Source organism: Phyllobates terribilis, unplaced genomic scaffold (genome assembly GCF_046119375.1).
Source record: "Phyllobates terribilis strain yellow unplaced genomic scaffold, ASM4611937v1 Scaffold_2__4_contigs__length_985480577, whole genome shotgun sequence".
Lineage (NCBI taxonomy): Eukaryota > Metazoa > Chordata > Amphibia > Anura > Dendrobatidae > Phyllobates > Phyllobates terribilis.
This window is the reverse complement of record NW_027362762.1, coordinates 577347684-577368553: the sequence shown is the minus strand read 5'-3', so window position 1 is coordinate 577368553 and position 20870 is coordinate 577347684. Positions and strand designations below refer to the sequence as shown.

At 42.9% G+C, this 20870-nt stretch overlaps 1 long non-coding RNA gene across 1 annotated transcript; it reads right to left on the bottom strand.

Annotated features, from left to right (window-relative positions):
- Positions 1–865: 865 nt before the first annotated feature.
- LOC141220746 (uncharacterized) lies at positions 866–9986 on the bottom strand. The gene is made up of 2 exons (XR_012288914.1): positions 9606–9986; positions 866–3300 (listed from the first exon to the last, which is right to left on the bottom strand). It is a non-coding gene; the product is annotated as an uncharacterized lncRNA (long non-coding RNA).
- Positions 9987–20870: the final 10884 nt, after the last annotated feature.

Below are 20870 nucleotides of genomic sequence, written 5' to 3'. Positions count from 1 at the left end.
AGGTTGGAGAATTCGTATAAAAGTGAAAATTGTTCCACTCCAAAAGGAGATCCAACAGCTTGATTCAAAAACCTCAATGACTGAAACAAGGGTAGCTGGGCTTGAGGCTAAGCTAAATGTACATGTGGTGGAACTGATATCACATATCTTCCAGTTACATTTCCTCTTGAATATGATAGATGTGGCCGAAAACAGGGGACACAGGAATAACATCAGAGTGAGAGGGCTCCTAGAGACAGTGGGGCAAAATCAACTGGATTCCACACTCAGAATACTCTATAACTCTGTCCTGGGGAAAACAACTGATGCCCCTGTGAGTACATAGAGCTCTTGGTCCAATGTCTTCAGATCCTGCTTATACTAAGGACACGATATGTCGAGTCTACCATTATAAGACAAAGACTCTATTATGTGAAGGGCGAGAGATGTGGGCCGGCTGTCCTATGAGAATGCCTCTATACAACTACTGTCTGATATCTCCCATCTAATGCTTCAAAAAAGACAGGCGCTGAGACCTTTGCCTGAGAAAACAAGGTCTCCGATATTCCTGGGGATTTCCATTTCGCCAATAAGTGAGACATGGAGGGAGATTGCACTATCTCAGTTATCGTAAGGACTTACCATACTCATACTTAATGACTGCACTGGGCCTACCTACTGTGTATGTGCTGGACTGACCTACTCCTTCACGTCCTAGATGATTGCTTCACAGGAATTTGAAACATCGAGATATTGTTTCAGATCCTTAACAAATATCATAAAGTAAAGACCAACACTTCATACAATCATTGCCAAAAGTGCTGGCACCCTTGAAATTTTTCCAGAAAATTAAGTATTTCTCCCAGAAAATTATTGCAATTATACATGTTTTGTTATACACGTGTTTATTTCCTTTGTGTGTATTGAAACAACACAAAAAAACAGAGAAAAAAGGCAAATTGGACATAATTTCATACAACCCCAAAGATGGGCTGGACAAAAATTGACATGTCTGTATGTAAATTGATTATGTGCAGATAAGGCTCTTTCACAGATGTCAGGACTCTGAACATTTTATATATCATTGGAGTTCTATTGCTGAAGGGTCACTCTTAAAAGAAGGAGGGAAGTTATATGGGATAGGGAATATTCGTGACGCCACCTGTGATGTCTGGTGAGGATCACCAGCGTTGCGACAGTCCTCTGAGGCCGGTGTTCAGGCAGCTTAGTTGGTGCGGCTCCCCACAGGTGGAGCGGGGCCTCATGGCAGCTTAAGTGTAGGGATGCAGGACAGAGGAGACCCAGCCGGGTCAGAGGAGGAATAGGCACACACACAACAGTTCACTTCAGTACCTTTACTGGTGGTGTTTCTGGCACGATCAAGGGCACTTTAGGGTGAACGGTGCATATCAGGACTCTCCCCAGTGAGCGGGTGTGGGGCCTCCTGTTCTTTGCCTTTCCTTGATAAGTTTCTGACCTGCCTGGAGCTAGGCCTAACTTGGTCTCTGTCTTGCACCTTCTGACCTGGTGGTAGGGCCTTCTGTTGGAGTTCACACTCCCTGGTCTCTTGGCCCTCTGTGACTCCTGGCTCTGGTATAACAGTCAGCTTTTGATATTCCTGGTACATATAGTTCACCAGGGGTTCCGGTTGTTTCTGCTGGATGTAAGGAATCCCTGCAGACGTGGACCCGGTGTCCGGTAAATGGTTTTGGGGTGAGCTGGTTAAGCTCCTCTGCCCCCTATGTTGCTTATTTACTCCACTCACCTTCTGCCACGCTCAGGGCCCTCACTAGGCTTCACACGAGCAGTAGGCCTCACTACTCTTCGCCGCTTTCTGAGCGTCGGCACGCTCCTGGCTCACTAATCTGAGCTCACTGAGACTGAACTCTCTCTTGAGGAACTGGCTGAGCTCCACTGCAGACTGACCTCTCTCAGGCTCATCTTCTGCAGGAACTGGAACTAATTCTGTCCCCTGAGGAAACAGTTCTCTAGGCTGCCTGCCTAACTCCACCCTCCAGTATATATATCCTTATCCGGGCTCCCTCTGGTGGTCTGAGGTGGTAGGGTGGAGGTGTGTGAATGCTATGAGAGCCTCTTGTGGGAAGCCCGTCCATGTACCCCTCTGGGATCTGTGGCACCAATGCGCAGCAGGGTGCCACATCTCCAGGACGTGTGAGTGGGTGGGTTGCCATCACCCCTTTGTATTAAGGTTGTTTCCCACATGGGTTCTGCTTCCATGGTGCAGAATATATAATACCCACTCATTTTTACCCGCCCCTTTTTTTCCTTTTTATCCCTCCGACTTCTTTATTCTCTCTTCTCCCTAACCAACTCCTTTATTCCCTTACTTGTCTTTTCCTTTCCCTCACTTCTATTCACCTAAGACGTGCTACAATGACATCAAAATCAAGGTGGGATCCCTGAAGTCCAGTGGATTGAACGTTAACCAAAAGAGATCTCAGATTCTCTATTATATGCATAAACATAAGGTTCAAGTGTTATTTTTGCAGGAAACTCATTTTAAGGTGGGCTTGTCGGAATAAGTATTTCAAAACTTGGTTCCATAGAGTCAACCCTGATGCAAAATCGAGTGGGTTATCTATTGCCATTCCTCCACAAACTTTTGGACTATTGCATTTGTAGAGGGGAGCACACAGGGCCACTATCATCACGCTGTGTGTCGGAACTATCTTTTCTTCACCCAATGTCCCCTCTACTATTAAGGACTGAGACCGGAGTGTGCGCTGCAATGGAGGACTTGCTGTACTCACTGATACATCATTCATGGAACCGACACCAACTTCAAGCAAGACAGAAGATTGTAGATCCGGGTTAACAGACTCACTTTTACTGTGCAGTTCTTCCATACACGGCTGCAGCATACAGATCAAGACTAGATCTTTGGTTAGTGAAGTATCCTTGGTAATGTGCCTTAACAGTATTTGCTCTCGTACCTTCCTGAGAACCAACATCATCCAATTCTTCTGTGACCAGCTAAGAATCTCCCCTCTAGGGATATAGAGGCCTCATCTTGAGCACCTCTGACAGGTCATGAGCCTAGGACTGTGCCGACGTTCAGATTCGGTCTCAAATGTGTCCTCATTCTGTTTTGATAACTTGCACTAGTAAAACACTTCTTCACTACTGATACTGCTGATGGAGTCTGTTTTCCTGTCTACTCAGTCTTCCTCCACACTTCGTCTATCTCTGTACATGGGACAGAACCTACACTGGTCCTGTGCAATCATGTCTTGAACCCAGGGATGAGGTTGATATGGAATAATGTCTCAGTCTCCCAAAGGATGAGTTCACACGCTTTCTCTGTAAATTAAAGAAAGTTTTATTGTAGCCACAAGAGCTCTGATCAATGTTAGAACAGAACTGCCTCCATTGTATTGGGGCACAATTCTTATAGTATAAATTGTGGGTTGTACATAGTAGGTGGGACATAGGAAGATTATAACATAACCAATCATCTTACAATATAAACAACTAACATCCAATCATTACTAATCAGGCGATTACACAAAATGCTTACCTATGTACTTATATAATTACTTGATGCAATGTACCTGTTTTGTTGGTCAATGTGCTTTCCCTAGATCAACCTGACCTCAAAAGGGCATTTTGACAAAGATAAGCAACCCCTGCAAATTCCACAGTGGCTTGGGTAAACTTTGCATCTTTGCTTAGAGATTATTGATTAATCTTATTATGATCTAGTTGTTTAAGCAGCATATTTTACTAAATTGGTTTATAGGAGTGTTAAAGGGATATATATTAAAAGGGATTTGATAATATGGTATATTAATTTTCCTATCATTTTCCTCTCTCTGATAATAATATTATCACTTGTCACTTACACCTCTACATCAAAGTAATAGTATCTTCTGCCCTCTCTCCGGAAAGGATGGGGAGGAGCAAGGAGAGGTATTTCAGAATTTTCATTGGCCGGTAGAAGATGAACGTTTAAGACATTCTTGGGTCTTCGGATTTTTGTTATGGCCCACTTGCATAATTTTATGAGCAATATGATGATGAAAGCAAACAGACAAATTTGTAGGAACATGTGACCTACACCGACGATCCATCCTCCTATACCTTTAAACCAGTTAGCAGGGTTCAACCATTGTAACCAACTGCTAAAAATGGTCTCATCATCATGGGAATGTTCTTCTCTGAATCTTTCTTTTAATTCCATGGCTTTGGCGATGTGTTTATCTACTCTGACTGAAAAATTGGCATCTACATAGTTGCAACAGGCAGGACCGATTATCTGACACATACCTCCTTGACTGGCCGTTAAGTAGTCCAATACTATAGTGTGTTGATTTAGTACCTGTTTCTTTACAACATTTTGCTAGTTTCTCTTTTATGGTTCGGTTATACCTTTCCACTTTCCCACTAGCTTGTGGGTGATAAGGAGTATGCAATTGTTGTTTTACTCCTATCATTGAACATACTTTTTGGAATACTTTACCTGTAAATGCAGGACCTTGATCACTAGATATTATCTGTGGAATACCATACCTACACACAAATTCCTTACATATCTTGGAAGCAGTTACTTCTGCTGTCTGTGAGGCTGTTGGATAAGCCTCTACCCACCCTGAGAATTGATCAACACATACCAAGACATATTGCAATCTACCAACTTTAGGTAGTTGAATGTAATCAATCTGCAGAATTTGGAAAGGACCCGTGGTTGATGGAAGGTGAGAAGGTGGGGCTTTCACAACTCCTCCAGCATTTTGCTGGAGGCATGTATGACAAGACAAACATTTTCTTTTCGCAATTACTGTGAAACCCGGTGCACACCAGTACGTATATACCAAATTGCGGTTTTACCTCCATGGGTTAAACCATGTGCAGCATCTGCTAACGCTGTCAGCAGAGATTTTGGGGCTACTGGTTTACCTTCACCGTTTCTCCAGAGGCCTTCTGAATCCTGGGTGCATCCTATGTCCTTCCATCGGGCCTTTTCCTGAGGAGAACAATTATTTTGCATTGTTTGTAGTTTTTCCCAATTTGGGATTTCAATCAGATTCATCATAGAGGTGTTTAAAGCTTTGCTTGCTGCCGTTTTTGCAGCTGCATCAGCTCTGTTGTTTCCTTTTGCTACTGGATCTTGTCCAGTGGTATGAGCCTGACACTTGATGACAGCAATCTCCTTTGGGAGATTCACTGCATCAAGTAACTGAGCAATTTCTCCTGAGTGGCTTATTGGAGAACCACTAGCAGTGAGAAAATTTCTCATTTTCCATATAGTACCAAAATCATGTATTACGCCAAATGCGTATCTTGAGTCTGAATAAATGTTAACACGTTGTCCTTCTGCTAGCTGGCATGCTTTAGTGAGTGCAATAAGTTCTGCTCTTTGTGCTGAGTGTGGTGTTCCTAATGCTTCAGCATGGACCACATTGTGGTCATCCACTACTGCAAACCCAGAATTCAATTCTCCTGTGTCTGTTTGCCTGTGGCAACTTCCATCAACGTAAAACACCAAATCTGGGTTTGACAGTGGTTCTTCTTGTAAGTCTGCCCTAGGCAGTGTCAATGTTTGCGCGTGAAGTACACAATCATGTTCATCAGGGCATGCCATTTTGTCAAACTCACTGTCTGTGTCGAATTCACCAGTCTCACCATTTACTTCCTCTCTCTGAGACCCGAGTGTCTCATATGGTAGTAAAGTAGCAGGGTTCAACTGGGAACATCTGGGTAAAGTGATGTGACTTGGCTGCAAGAGTGTCACTTCCCATCTGGTAAGTCTGGCCTGGGTGACATGCTTGGTCCTCTGGCAGTTGAGCAGTGCATACACAGAGTGGGGAACCCATACAATCAAGGCGTGCATGAGAACCAGATCTGCAGATTTCTCTACAGAAAATGCTGCTGCTGCAACGGCCTTAAGACAAGCATGCAACGGGGTCTAGTTCGGAGCTGTAATAGGCAATTGGTCTGTTGGCATCATTATGACGCTGAGTCAATACGGCTTGAGCATGCCCTTGTACTTCATGGCAAAAAAGATGAAAAGGGAGAGCATAATTGGGTAAACCAAGTGCAGGGGCAGAGACCAAGGCTTCTTTTAATTCTACAAAAGCAGTCTGAACCTCCTCTGTATGTTCAAAAGGTTCTGGGACAGTATCTTTGGTAAGGGCATACAGTGGCGTGGAACACAAAGAAAAACAAGGAATCCACTGTCTACAGTATCCAACCATCCCTAAAAACTGTCTCATCTGTTTCTTATTATAGGGAATGGTCAGACGTTTAATGGCCATTGCTCTTTCTGTCAAGAGATGTCTTAGTCCTTTTGTCAAACAGTGTCCAATGTATACTACCTTAGTCTGACACAGTTGCAACTTGGCCAGTGCTGCTTTGTGTCCGTTTTCTGCTAGAAAGCACAGAAGGGCTTCTGTATCTTTCAGAATCTCATCTTTTGAAACAGAACACAGCAACAGGTCATCCACATACTGAATCAAGATGGATCCGCATGGGAGCATTAGATCTGCCAGGTTGTTACTGAGTGCTTGACTGAAGATGGTAAGTGAGTTTAGAAAACCTTGTGGCAACCGAGTCCATGTATACTGCTGTCCTCTGTAAGTAAAGGCAAAAAGGTACTGTGAGTCAGGGTGAATGGGGATGGAGAAGAAAGCAGAACACAGATCAATGACAGAAAAATAAGAACTATTCGCTGGGATCTGCATTAAGATAGTAGCTGGATTTGGGACAACTGGATGTAATGGTACAACCACTTCATTTATGGTCCTTAGATCTTGAACCATCCTCCACTGTCCTTTACTACCAGGTTTCTTGATGGGGAAAATAGGACTGTTACATTGACTCTGAATTTTCTTCAAAACACCTTGATTCAGGAGGGATTCAATAGTTGGGGCTATGCCAACTTCAGCTTCAGGTTTTAATGGGTACTGAGGTTTACAGGGGAGGATACAGTGAGGTTTTACGTCAATTTGTACAGGTTGGACATGATTCATGTTACCGACCTCAGTAGAATCAGTATTCCACAATTTCTGTGGGACCTTCATCAACATTGATTCTACTGCCGTATCCAATGTTTTGGAGACCAATATGGTATCTGGACTCATATACAATAAATTCACTGCATCCTCCGTATGACCCTTGGGTACCTGTAAGTGTACTCCATCCGGGGTACAAAATATGGTACAATTCAGTTTACATAGCAGGTCCCGTCCCAGGAGGCTTATCGGGGCATCTGCTGATAACACAAAAGAATGTTTAGTTGTAATTGGACCTACAGTAACCATAGTTGGATCTGAAATAGAAAGAAAATTAGGTTTTCCTGTGACTCCAACCGTTTTCAATTTTTCTCCTGTTTTGGGAAGGAATGAGTTATCATTAATTAGAGACACTGAAGCACCTGTGTCAATGAGAAAAGGTACAGTTTCTCCTGCCACTTCACAGTGTAAAACTGGTTCTCTAGAGGAAAAGGAAGAAGTGTTTAAAGGCATTAAAGGATTAACCATATATTGCACAGCTTCACTATCATCTAGTCAACTCTGTTTATCCTCTTCCTGCTTTTGTTGTTTCTTTGGTTTCTTGCAATACCTGGCAATGTGACCCTTCCCATTGCAATTAAAACACCTAAAATCCTTTCCTTTTGAGTTGTCATCCTTGTTAGCAGTGCCTGTGGTTTTTAGAGTCCTCTCTGTAGCAGATATTTGTAACTGCATTAGTCTTTCTTCCTTCTTCTTTTGTGCCCCCTCTAGATTTTTCTCGTGATGATATAAATCAGCTAACACACTATCCATATTTAAAGTTTTCCAATGAGGCATTTTAGTGGTTAATCTGCTTTTTAACACCTTAGTTAACCCATCAACAAACGTTTGGATAAGAATTATAGCTACTTCAGGTACTTCAAATAAACTTTTTTCACCACTCTGATCTTTCACCAACTGACTGAATCTGTGATAATACTCTCTTACTGATTCAGTTGACCCTTGTTGGATATTGCTTATAGTATTCCAATCAGGGGTTTGCTTAAACATTTCTTTATAATTGTGACAAATTTTATCCCACTGATTTTGTACCTCATCAATATTGAATCGTGGATTAGGTCCAGCATATTGAGTAGTGTTAAGTAATTCTACAACCTCTGCAGGTGTAAATACAGTATGCAAGATTTGTAGAATATCTTGACCATATAGTTGATGTGTATGAAAGATCTTATCTAACATTTCCCAAGATTTTCTGGGATTCTTCCTATATTCCCCTACTTGCTTATTTATTTCAAACAAATCAGTGCAAGTGTAAGGTTTTCTCATCTTCCATGACTGGTTACCTGGGCCTGTGATTTCTTGCATGGGGTACATTTGAGCAGGGGGATTGTTTTGTTGACGCCTTCTACCTTCAGTTATAATGTTATCTGTACTTACATTGGTATAATTTTTATCTATTATTGGTGTTTTATCAGAATATTCTTCCAAGTCCCTATTGGGATATAATTCTTCTCTTACTATAGTAGTCCTAGCAAGTGTTCCTTCATGCACCTTCTCATCTATACTAGCTCCAGATGATGATGGGCTTGTTTTTATAAAGCCAGTATCTGTGGTCATGGATAAAGGTGCATGGGGACCTATTGGGGCAGAGGCTTGCACTGGGGAAGGTGAAGTTACGGATGCAGAAGGCTGAGCTGCTTGTGCAGCTCTGGCAGCCTGGGCTTGATCTATCAGGCTCTGGGCCACGCAGGCTATCATTTGTTCATCATCACAATCCATCATATTTAATAATTTTGGTTTACTAGAATAATATGATGGTGGGGCATGAGGCATAAGAGGAGTTACGGATACTGGAGTAGTGGTAGATGCAGCTACTTCTAACCAAGAACAGTACATTTTCTGTTCTTCCTCACTGTTACAGCAAGGTGATATAGTCTTTAATAGAGTAATATCTAATGTGCCTTCGATTGGTAGATCAGGCAAAACAGATCTCCATCTAGTCCATATATTGAATGCTGGTTGCCCATATGTATCAATCATATAAATCATCGGACTCCCTTCTGAGTATTGTACACATTTAATTTCCTTCTGTGGGGTTTTGCCGGGTTTAGCACAATTGCTATGGACATTCCCCATTTCCTCTTTGAAGTTATTTTATTACAGGAAATAAATGTGGGTCTCGTCAGACCAACTTATGAGTTAACAATATTCAGCATAACTGTATATATATGAATGATACTAAGTTTCTTATCACTTTTCAAACTTATTTTACTAAACTATGTTATTAGTTCAAACAACTAATGAAAATAACCGTATGTCTACTTGTAATTTTTATCTGGTTATTCCAATATGTTTGCTCAGAGTGCTGTGCAATATTAATACCACTGTCCCGTCTCATTAGCTTGTGCTTGTGAAACGTTCACTGAACAGGATAAACTGGCAGTGAGTGTGAGTGATATATTGATTAGGTAAACAATAGTATATTACACAGCTCTCTCAGGAAACAGACCAGAAATATCAGCAATATTTACATTACATTAAAACTTTATAACATTGAATCATTAAACATTAATCATTAATAAACTCTAATACCTTACGTACATTTGCTATATACCCTTTGGGAGAGTGGATAAAAATAAAGGCTGAAATAAATACCTCAGACGCTACTGGACAGGAACAAGAAGTTACTGACAGGCCAAAGTGGATGACCACCCAAACAACAGGGAATTCTCAGCTGCAGCGCGCTTTTGTAGTAGTGATCCACCTGTCCAGCCAGCATGCAGCTTGCAATTTTTCCGTCCAAAGTAGCGGCGTGAGATCCCGGGTTTCGGCACCAACTGATATGGAATAACGTCTCAGTCTCCCAAAGGATGAGTTCACACACTTTCTCTGTAAATTAAAGAAAGTTTTATTGTAGCCACAAGAGCTCTGATCAATGTTAGAACAGAACTGCCTCCATTGTATTGGGGCACAATTCTTATAGTATAAATTGTGGGTTGTACATAGTAGGTGGGACATAGAAAGATTATAACATAACCAATCATCTTACAATATAAACAACTAACATCCAATCATTACTAATCAGGCGATTACACAAAATGCTTACCTATGTACTTATATAATTACTTGATGCAATGTACCTGTTTTGTTGGTCAATGTGCTTTCCCTAGATCAACCTGACCTCAAAAGGGCATTTTGACTAAGATAAGCAACCCCTGCAAATTCCACAGTAGCTTGGGTAAACTTTGCATCTTTGCTTAGAGATTATTGATTAATCTTATTATGATCTAGTTGTTTAAGCAGCATATTTTACTAAATTGGTTTATAGGAGCGTTAAAGGGATATATATTAAAAGGGATTTGATAATATGGTATATTAATTTTCCTATCAGAGGTGGCCTGACACAGGCCTCCCCTGACGGCAGGCGTATACTGCCTAATGCTCCTCACTAGTCACTACTCACTCTCTTCCCAAGTGTGTGCAACCAGTAATGATTTTCTATAAAAACTGCTCTAATGATGTAACCCCTGTATTAACTACCTAGTGTCTAAGCAGTGTAGTGTACTAAATCCCTATATCTATTGTATGGTTCCCCCTTCTGGGCAGACCTCCCGCATCCCAGGGATGGCCTTAGGCAAAGCCTATAAGAGAACCAGCATATAATAATCGGCCATAGGGATTTCACACAAGAAAACACTCATCACATAAATAACCATCAACACATATAACAATTATTGATCCCATCTTCAACTCAACGTCTTCATCACCCCCAGCCCCCTACACATTGACCATCAAGGGCGTTATATTTTCCTCAAGCTTAAAATTAATTATAACACATTCAATTGGTACCTTCCTAAATATAGGCTCAGTGCTGGCCTGCAAATCATTCCTAGCTACTTTGTTTGAATTCTCTGAAGAAGGAGTTCAGGTCATGGGGGGAGACTTTAATCTCACATTGGACCCATCTGTGAATGCATCCTTAGGTAGGGGCTCCGTTCCACAGAGACAGTTTTGCTTTCTTCAGCTTGATTTTCATGCTCTGCACCTGGTAGATGTATGGAGAACCCTGAACCCCCATACCAAGAACAATACTTTTTTATTTTCTATCTCACAACTCATATAGCCGGATTGATTTTTTCTTAGTAAGTCATTGTGTGCTGTCCTGGCAACCATTTTCATCCATTAGACCTATGGCCCTCTCCTATCACACACCCATTTTCCTCTCTCTGACCCTTCTAGATACTGAAGGTCATATTTGGATCTGGCAGATGAATTATAACCTTCTGAAAGATATGTTTTGTGCAACTGAGATTAGGGATACCATTTCGGACTCTACTCCTCTATCTACTCAGTGGGAAGCATTGAAATGTGTTGTCGGGGCATTTTAATCAAACACGGTACCAGACTGAAGAGGGGGAGGGAGTCCACAATCCAATCTCATCACTTCTCCAGCAGATCCATTTACTAGGGACTCAACATAAACAGACTCTACCTCATACTTCTCTGGCAGAAACAATCAGAGCTAGAGAAGATATGAAATCTCTTCTAGTCCAAAAATACTTGAAATATAGAGACCGAAATAGGAGATACATTTATGAACATGGAGATCAATGTGAATGCCCACTCTCCAGGTTTCTTCACCTGAGAAACCCTACCACCTATATTACTTGAATTAAAAGATCTGATGGTATAGACACTAGTAATCCAACCAAAATGTTGGAGACATTTAGGACATACTATGCCCAACTTTACGACATTAGAGGCCAATTTGCTGACATGGAACTCCAGGTCCTAACAGACCGTAGACATACATACATGAAGGTGACTTCTTTACAAGCATTGAGCGAAGGAACAATAGAATCTAGTTACTGATATTAGTGTTGCAGAAGTTGCATCTGTAATTCCTCAGTATCCGAATGGTTAAAGTCAGAGATCTGATGGGTTCACTTTCCAGGGTTTTCAATTCTTTAGCTGATAATGCGGCTTTTGTACCTCAATCAGTAGAGGCCCCCCTCAGTGTGTTACCTAAACCAGGGAAAGATCCCACTTTACCTTCCAGCAACTGACCTATCTTGCTGATTAATGTAGACATTAAATTGTATTATAAAAAGTACCAAATCAATTGGCTCCTTTCCTCCCACCCCTGTTACATATGAACCAGGTGGTATTCATTCAGGGGAGAGAAGCGAGAGACAATACTATTAAAACATTGCTACTAACTGTGATGCTGAGTCTTGATAGTCAAGGAGTCCAAAGTCAAAAGTCTGCAGGGTATGTCTTAAACAGAAGGCAGCGACTGTTATGATCTGCAGCAAGTACTAAGGAAAGAAGGGGAAAGCTTTCCCTACAATAAGACTAAGCTGAATCCCTACGATGTAGCGGGCTGCCTGTTCCTAGTGAACGGACCCGCCATAGTCCTAGGCTAGTCTGAACAAAGACCTATAGAATAAAGGGAAGGGGTCCCTAAAATAACAAAAATGGGACACCTCCTGAACAGAGAAAGTTGTTGCAGAACACAAAAAGATAAACTGACAAAAAGGTACTAGAGGTCCCAAAAGGACCAAGCGAACTGATAGAGATAGGCACAGAAGCACCTGGCTAGCAAAACAGTCAAACAACACTGAAGTCCAGCACAGCCAAAAAGGCAGAGCTGGAATATAAAGGCAGATGGTCACGTGACCGCAAAACACAAGATGGAAAAAACAAACAGGAGGGTTCTAACAGCGACAAAGGCATAGTCAGGTAACAGTCCGAGGTCAAGATACCAGGAAGATAGTGGATCAGAACAAAGGGGTTAAACATATGGGTGGTCAGAACAAGGTCCAAAGTCAGGCAACGATCGATCAACAAACAGAACACAAGGCACAGAGACACAAACCAAACAAAAGCTGATAATCCCAGACCTCTGCCAGACATATGATCAGCCCATTTAAGTAGCAATCACCTGGTACAATGAACACCTGGAAACAGCCAGCACCTCCCAGTCTCAAATTGGATGGCAGAGCTGTCAATCAAAACACAGACAGCTCAGCCTGCCCCTGTACCAGATTGGACTGCTGATTTGTCAGTAACTGCATCCCAGACACACTGAAGAATGGAATTGTGACAGTAACCCTTCTTCTAGAGAGGCAACTGGACCCCCAGGCTTCCCAGGAAATTTAGATGGACTAACCGCTTGGCCTTCACATCTCGAGCTGGGACCCAGAATTACTCCTCTGATCCATATCCCCTCCAGTGGATGAGTTATTGGTGGAAATTTTGGACCTTCCAAGAATCAACAACCCTGTGAACTGCTTACTCCAAGCCACTGTCGACAGAAACCGGAGGAGACTGAAATGAGGGAGACACTGTCAAAGTGGACATACTCATTAATAGGGATTTATGAAACACCTTAGGGTTCCGAAGGGATGGAAGAAGATTTAATGTGAATGCCACTGGTTTTATCACCTCTAGGATCTCCTATGTACCAATAAACTTTGGACCCAACTTTGCCATTGTCACTTTAAGTTTACTGTTCCTAGATGACAACCAAACCTTATCCTCAATCTTCAAAACTTTTTTTATTGGCCCACTTTACTTTTTGTAATTTTTAAAATGTAAAAGTTGTCTTTTTTTTTTGCTTAAAATACAAAGGAAATGTAAATGTGGGGGCCATTATACTATTTGCAGGGCTATGTGGGGGGCTATTAGACTGTTTGCACTTCCAGGTCTATGTGGGGGCATTATACTGTTTGCATGATTATATGGGGGCTATTATACTGTTTGTAGGTCTATGTGGGGGCATTATACTGTGAGCAGGTCTTTGTGGGGGGGCTATTATGCTGTCTGCAGGTCTATGTAGGGGCCATTATACTGATTGGAGGGCTATTTGGGGACCATTAGACTATTTGGAGGGCTATGTGGGGGCCATTATACAGTATGCAAGCAATTATACAGTGTGAAGGTTTTGTGGGGTCAATAATACTGTGTAGAAGGCTGTTTAGGGGCCAGTATGCTGTTTGGAGGGCTGGGTATGGGCCATTATACAGTGTGGATGGTTGTGCTGGGGCAATCATACTGTAGTGGAGGATGTGGCAGCATACTTTATGGGAGCAATGAAAGGGCAATATAGGGGCTTCAATAGGAGGAAAACATCATTTGTAAGGGCTGTAAAGTTCTGAGATATGCTCTTCTGTGACTCGTCCAATATTAAGTTGTTCGTTTTTTTTTTTGGGGGGGGGGTGCCCAATTAGAACTTCTGCTATGGGACCCCATGATTTCTGTGTACGCCCCTCATGTCAACGAATATATACTACACTAAAATGGGCTGTAGAAATGATGAAAGCTATCTGAAACAGAGGACCCAAGTCGATCAAGCTTTGTAATTGAAATGCTTCATTCGACATTTATTATGCTCAGCAGCCTAGACAGACCCCAGAGCACAATAAGGTACATTAAATTCTTGGAGAATAACTTCTCTGTGAATTTAATTTCCTGGGAAAATCTGTGTGAACAGGTGAATTAGAGTTTTGCTTGATTCATTTATTTCTACTAGTGACAGTAAGTCCTTCAGAAAATAGTGAGACTTACAAATGAAAGCGAGGACAGCTTAAGTCGGAGGCTGGCAACTATTGAAAGGCCCAGAGCAGAGGTGTTTGGTTCAGGGGGTGGGGGGCAAAACGTCTGAGTGGGCCCCTATCCATGTAACCCTAATTAAAGCTATGGCAGCGCACCCTAAGGCCACAGCCCCACTCTCAGTATTTTGTCAGTATTCGGTCATTATTTTTTCTCAGTATTGGGAGCCAAAACCAGGTGAGGAACAATCAGAGAAAAGGTATAATAGAAACAAGTCACCAATTCTGCAATTAATCACCCACTCCTGGTTTTGTTGCTCACTCCTGAGAAAAAATACTGACCTAATAGTGGGGCCATGGCCTAAGGCCAGAGTCACACTACCGTACGACACGGCCGAGTGCTATGCGATAAAACATTGCATAGCACTCGGCCCAGTGTTATTCTATGGGGCAGCTCAGATCAGCGATTATTTTCTCTTGCCGATTCAGCATGAAAGAACAATCGCAGCACAGCATGCTGCGATTTGCAGCGAGACTGTATTCACTGTATACAAATATATGGGTGCAAGTGAAACACCGGACTGCACTCATATGTCAGCCCAGTGCAGTCCGATATACAGCGAGTCAGGCCACGAAGGAGATGGAAAAATCACTTTCTCCGTCTCCTCCACAGCTGTGCTCCGATCCTCTCATGCGAGACCGTAGCACAGTAGCGACACTCGGCTCACACTCACAGCAGAGCAGGAACCGAGGGTCATTAGTATATCACAACTGATGGTCTTACATCCAATGCCATACGCTGGTGTGACGCCGGTCTAATAGTGGATGTAGTAGAACCTCAGCAGATGACAGAGCTGTTACTAAAAGAAATCTCTATACAAAGACAAACACTGATATTAACGCCATATTGTGACCACACAGTGGTAGATACCAGTGCTGCAGAACATGTAAGAGATTACAGAACAGTTATAGATAGTGACTTACAGCTGATGTTCATTCTGATGGAGTCGTTCATTTTTCCCGTCTTTTCCATCTAGCCCAGACCGACACCGCAACTTTTTCCAGCCAGGACTCGGCTGCAGAGATTACAACAAAGACTCATTAGACTTCTCACATTTCCAACACTGTCTCCATTTATCCCCAACTTGCACAAACTTCTTATCCTGCTGATAACCTAATACTGAACTGCTGCTGCCATATATGTCCCTATTACTGCACCTGTGTGGTACAGTGTGCCCTCTAATTTTCTCCTACTGGAGCCCTAGATTCCCCTTTCATTGAATTCGTAAAGTATGATGGCCCTACTATATGCCACCCCTCAACTGTCTGGGGAAAGTGTGGTATGGTCCCCCAACTGTGACTCCCACACAGCCTTCCATGCAGTATAATGGGCATACATACAATATAATGGCCACATATCTCTCCACACTGTATAATGGCCCCACACAGCATGATGGACCCCACCATAAACGTTTACACTGTATAATTGCTTGCATATAGTTTAAAGGCCCCAACGTAGTCCTCCATGGAGCATAATGCAACCCATAGTCCATACAGCATAATGCACCCCCAAAGCTCACAGTATAATGCACCCCCATAGCCTATTCAATATAATGCACCCCAATAGTAAAATGCACCCCATATAGTATAATGCACCCCCATGCAGTATAATTCACCCCCATAGCCCATACAGTATAATGCACTCCCATAGCTCACAGTACAATGCACCCTATACAGTATAATGCACCCCACACAGTATAATGCTCCCTCCTAGCCCATACAGTATAATGCATCCCTATATAGTATAATGCACCCCCATAGCTCATACAGTAAAATGTACCCCCATACAGTATAATTTACCCCATAGCTCAAACAGTATAATGTACCCCAATATAGTATAATGCACCCCCAAATCCCATACAGTATAATGCACCCCATATTCCTCAATACAGAAATTACCACAACAATTTTCTAAAAAAATAATAAAAAATACAATACTCACCTCTCCTCCTCATTACCCTCGTTGCTCCCATCGCCGCAGCATGTGTTCTAAGCATCGCACAACTCAGCGTAGAGGATGCCATGTAGTGATGTCATCCCGCTGAAAGGTCAGACGCCAAGGAATAATGATGCTCCCTCCTCCAACGCTTTGAACTGTATCTGCAGATGCCAATACAGTTGAACTTGCGGGGGGGGGGGGAATCTTCAGCTCACAGGCCCGATGGCGGCAGTGCAGGGAGATCAGGTCTCTGCTCTGCTGCAGAGTTTAAACATAGCGGCACACGCTGATACCGTTAAAAGTAGAGTAGCTCCAGGTGGGCCCCTCAGAGCTTGGGGCCCGTGGCGGCCGCACCCTTAGCCCCCAAGTAGCTATACCGCTGGCCCAAAGAGAAATATCAGAAGGAGCAGAGCAGAGCTGCTGGGAGTCCTGAGGCAAATGTGGGTTGAGAATTTTGCCCTATAACAATAAGGCACTGATAGCTGCCAATCTAGTGTGGAAGTTTAGATAACGAAATGTAAATATTGCGTCATGGGAGCATCTGAAAGAGTAGCTGATGTAGCCATTTTGCTGGGAGTGTCAAGGACTGACATGCAGGTGCCAGTTCTGTAGTACTGTGAGTTTATGATGAATAAACTAAAGTGATGTACCACTATGCCTTTGCCAATGTCAGATGTGAGAAATATCAAGTATTTTTCTTGATGTCATACCTATAATAAACTGAATCCTATTTTTAGCTTTAAAGGCCTTCACTGCTTCCGTTTGCAACCTTCTCCACATCACACCTCAGGCCATTGCTACTGCCCCATAAGGCAGCAGTGCAGATACGACGATGGTAGGAACTTAGCACGTGACATGTTTTCGTGTTGGGCGGCTTAAGACAACACTCGACCAAAGGGAACACTATGTGTGGGGAAGTTGGTCAATATTTAATTCGCTCAGATACAGCTGTACTCCTTGTGCTAAATAAGTGATATCAGGTGGTGAACCTTGATTGGTGCCTTTCTGAATATTGCTTTAAACTTAAAGAAGTTGTCCACTATTTGGACATCCCTTGTTCCTGCCCCTTGCTTGGCCCCATAAAATAATGAAGCTTATACTCCCCTCCCATGCTGGCACAATTTCCACGGTGTCAGCACTAGCGGTCCCGGGGCTGCTGTGCTGTTGTTGTGACACGTGATGCTGGCGCCCAATCAATGCTGGTGCCACTGTCCTCGCTTCCTATTGAATTGAACATGAAGAGGAAGTCAGGTCAGCTGCAACCCGGACTTCCTCTTTAGGTTCAGCTCCTATGAAGGCAGGGACAGTAACGCCAGTGCCAATTTGGCGCCGGTGTCACGTGTCACAACAACAGCATGGCAGCCCTGAGACAGCGAGTGTCGGTGCCAGCACAGGGGGTGAGTATAGGCTTTATTATTTTATAGGGGCCAAACAGTTTGATCAAGAAGGGGTTGTCCTAGTAGTGGACAACCCCTTTAAGATGCAGATTAAAAGAGCAACCCATGTAGTGTAAAATATACATTTATTAAAAAGATAGTTAAAGGGGCGAAAAGGGTTACATGAATTCTTTGGAATCCTAGGGGAACCATTACTCAGGGCGACCATAGACCTTGTACTGCAGCTTCTCTCAAGCAAACATTGGTATTGACCCTCAGGCAGACACGTAGGTTGTTTCACTTGCTGACCAGACACACTTGACAAGAGTCCTCAAACTGTAGAACAGTAGTACTTAAGAGGAAGCCACACAGCCAGTGCAAGTTAAGTCTTATGAGAAACAGGCTCCAGTGACAAACAGTACAGTTTCCTTAGTAGCACAGCAGTTCATAGTCTTCCCAGTAGTACAGGTCAGCACAGTTCTAATGCAAAGGCACATTAATGAACACAGCATTCTTTACATCACAGTGAGATGGAGGAAGGGGGAGGGTTTGCTGAGGGACATGATCCCTGTGACACCATTTCTTCCAGTCCTTATCATTCTGCCTGACAATACTCTGCACCGATAGTTCAGGAACTCTACCTGACCTGTGCTTAGCTTCACTCCTGACTTGAATCCTTTTCACCTGCACGGGCACTTCTGTGAGATACAGAACACACACACCACCTTTCTCTTCGGTTCCAGACAAACAGTAAACGACTTCCCCACAATCCCCCTGGGGCTCTGCTAAAACACTCCCCTTTTCCTGTGACTGTGTTAACCCCTCTAGTTGCTGGATGCTTCTGGAGCCCAACACTTCCTGTCTCATGTGCTTGTGTTACTTCTAATAGTTGCTGAATGCTTTTAAAGCAACAGCACTACTTCTGCATGTCACACTCTGTAACCGCACTACTTCTGCACATGTATTTGAATACTGCTCCCGGGAAGGTTGCATCTAGATGGGAGGTGATTTTTTTGTGGTCCTCACTTTAGCCACTCCGATCTAGACACTTCACTGCTGAGGAGACTAGATTGGAGTTGCTGGAGTGAGGGCCTCAAAAAATCAACTCCAATTAGACGCCACTTTTCCGAGACCAGCATTCAAATACATGGGCGGTGCCAGCAGTGACTGAATGCAGTGCTGGAAGACAAAGAGCTGTCCTGGCACCACATGTTCTATAATGGAATACTGTGCCAAAAACCCCCAAGAAAGGATGCAGGGAAACAAAAAAAGCAAGGCGCGGACTACATGCTACCGGCGTGCGTGTCACATTGAGATGCATCGCTGGAGATAACTGCCCAGCCGGAAGTGAAGCAAAGAGGTACCACCCACATCCGGCATGCGTGTCACAATAACACGCAATACCGGAAAAGGCAATACCCCAATGCGTCTCCATGTCACTGTGAGACGACAGAGGGTACCTAATTGGTGAGCATTTGTGATCTTGTTCCTCCCTTTAGGCCATTTTCGGTTGTGCGCCTCAGTGTGGACAGCATGCCGTATCGATGTAAAAACTTCCTTCCCACGTCATTTCCGTTGACTGTGTTACCTTTGGCGATATGCCTGAGTGTTACATTAATATTTCGCTACTTACCTTATGTAGCCTACAATGGTGCGGTTTATTATGACGCACACAACCAATTAGGTACCCTCTGTCATCTCCCAGCAGCCTGGAGACAAATTGGGGTATTGCCTTTTCTGGTATTGCGTATCATTGTGACTCGTATGCCGGATGTGGGTGGTACCTCTCTGCTTCACTTCCAGCTGGGCGGTTATCTCCGGTGATGCGTCTCAGTATGGCACGCACGTCGGTAGCATGTATTCCGCGCCATGCAGTCTTTTCTACATGCACGGTTGGTGGGATTCTAGCATGGATCCAGTACTATCTGGAGCGGGGCTCATACATTCGATCCTGCATGTGAGGTACTGTTAACCCTCGCCTTATTCTGATGCTGTTTTTTCCTTTTTCTCCCTCCTGTCCAGTCTGCAATTAACTAACAGGTGTTTTTTGATTATATATACCACTTGTAGTTGAACACTGACATTATACCCCTGAGGAAGCCACGGCAGTGGCGTAACACATGGGGCTTCATTTGGTGTCATCTTCTCTCCCTTTCTGTGAACATTTGTGGTCTGCATTATATATGTACTCTTTTTATCTTATGCTATGTATTATTGATTGGCTCTAGGTTAGAACAGCTTCATAGCCATACATGGATTACCTATAATGGGGTACTCATAATTGAATATACTTACCAGACTAATGTATTTGTGTTCAGATTTTGGGGAGTATTTAGTATTTATATTATATTGACCCTATATATATTTCTACATATTCTACACTTTTTAGGGGATTTTCCACATGGTTTTAAGTATGTTTTAATTGTTGGTGTGTGTTCAGTGTTCTAGATAAAATTTATATGTATTTTTTCAACCTTTGTGGTATGATCTTTATTGTGTATTTAGAATATTTGGTGCCTATTTCATGACTGAATAGGAGGATCACACCCCTATGACAGAATACAGCAGGTAGAACAAAGTGTATATAAAGTTACAAAATCATTATATTACCACCGATTTTAAAGGGGTTATCCACTATTTATTATCCCCTCCCCAATGTATCCCCTCGGGCCCATAAGTGTTTTTCATACAATCATAGAATGATAGAGTTGGAAGGGACCTCCTGGGTCATCTGGTCCAACCCCCTGCTCAAAGCAGGATTCACTAAATCATCTCAGACAGATATCTGTCCAGCCTCTGTTTGAAGACGTCCATTGAAGGGGAACTCACCACATCTCGTGGTAACTTGTTCCACTCATTGATCACCCTGTCAAAAAGTTTTTTGTAATATCTATTCTGTGTCTCCTCCCATTCAGTTTCATCCCATTGCTTCTAGTCTTTCCTTGTGCAAATGAGAATAAAGATGATCCTTCTACAATGTGACAGCCCTTGA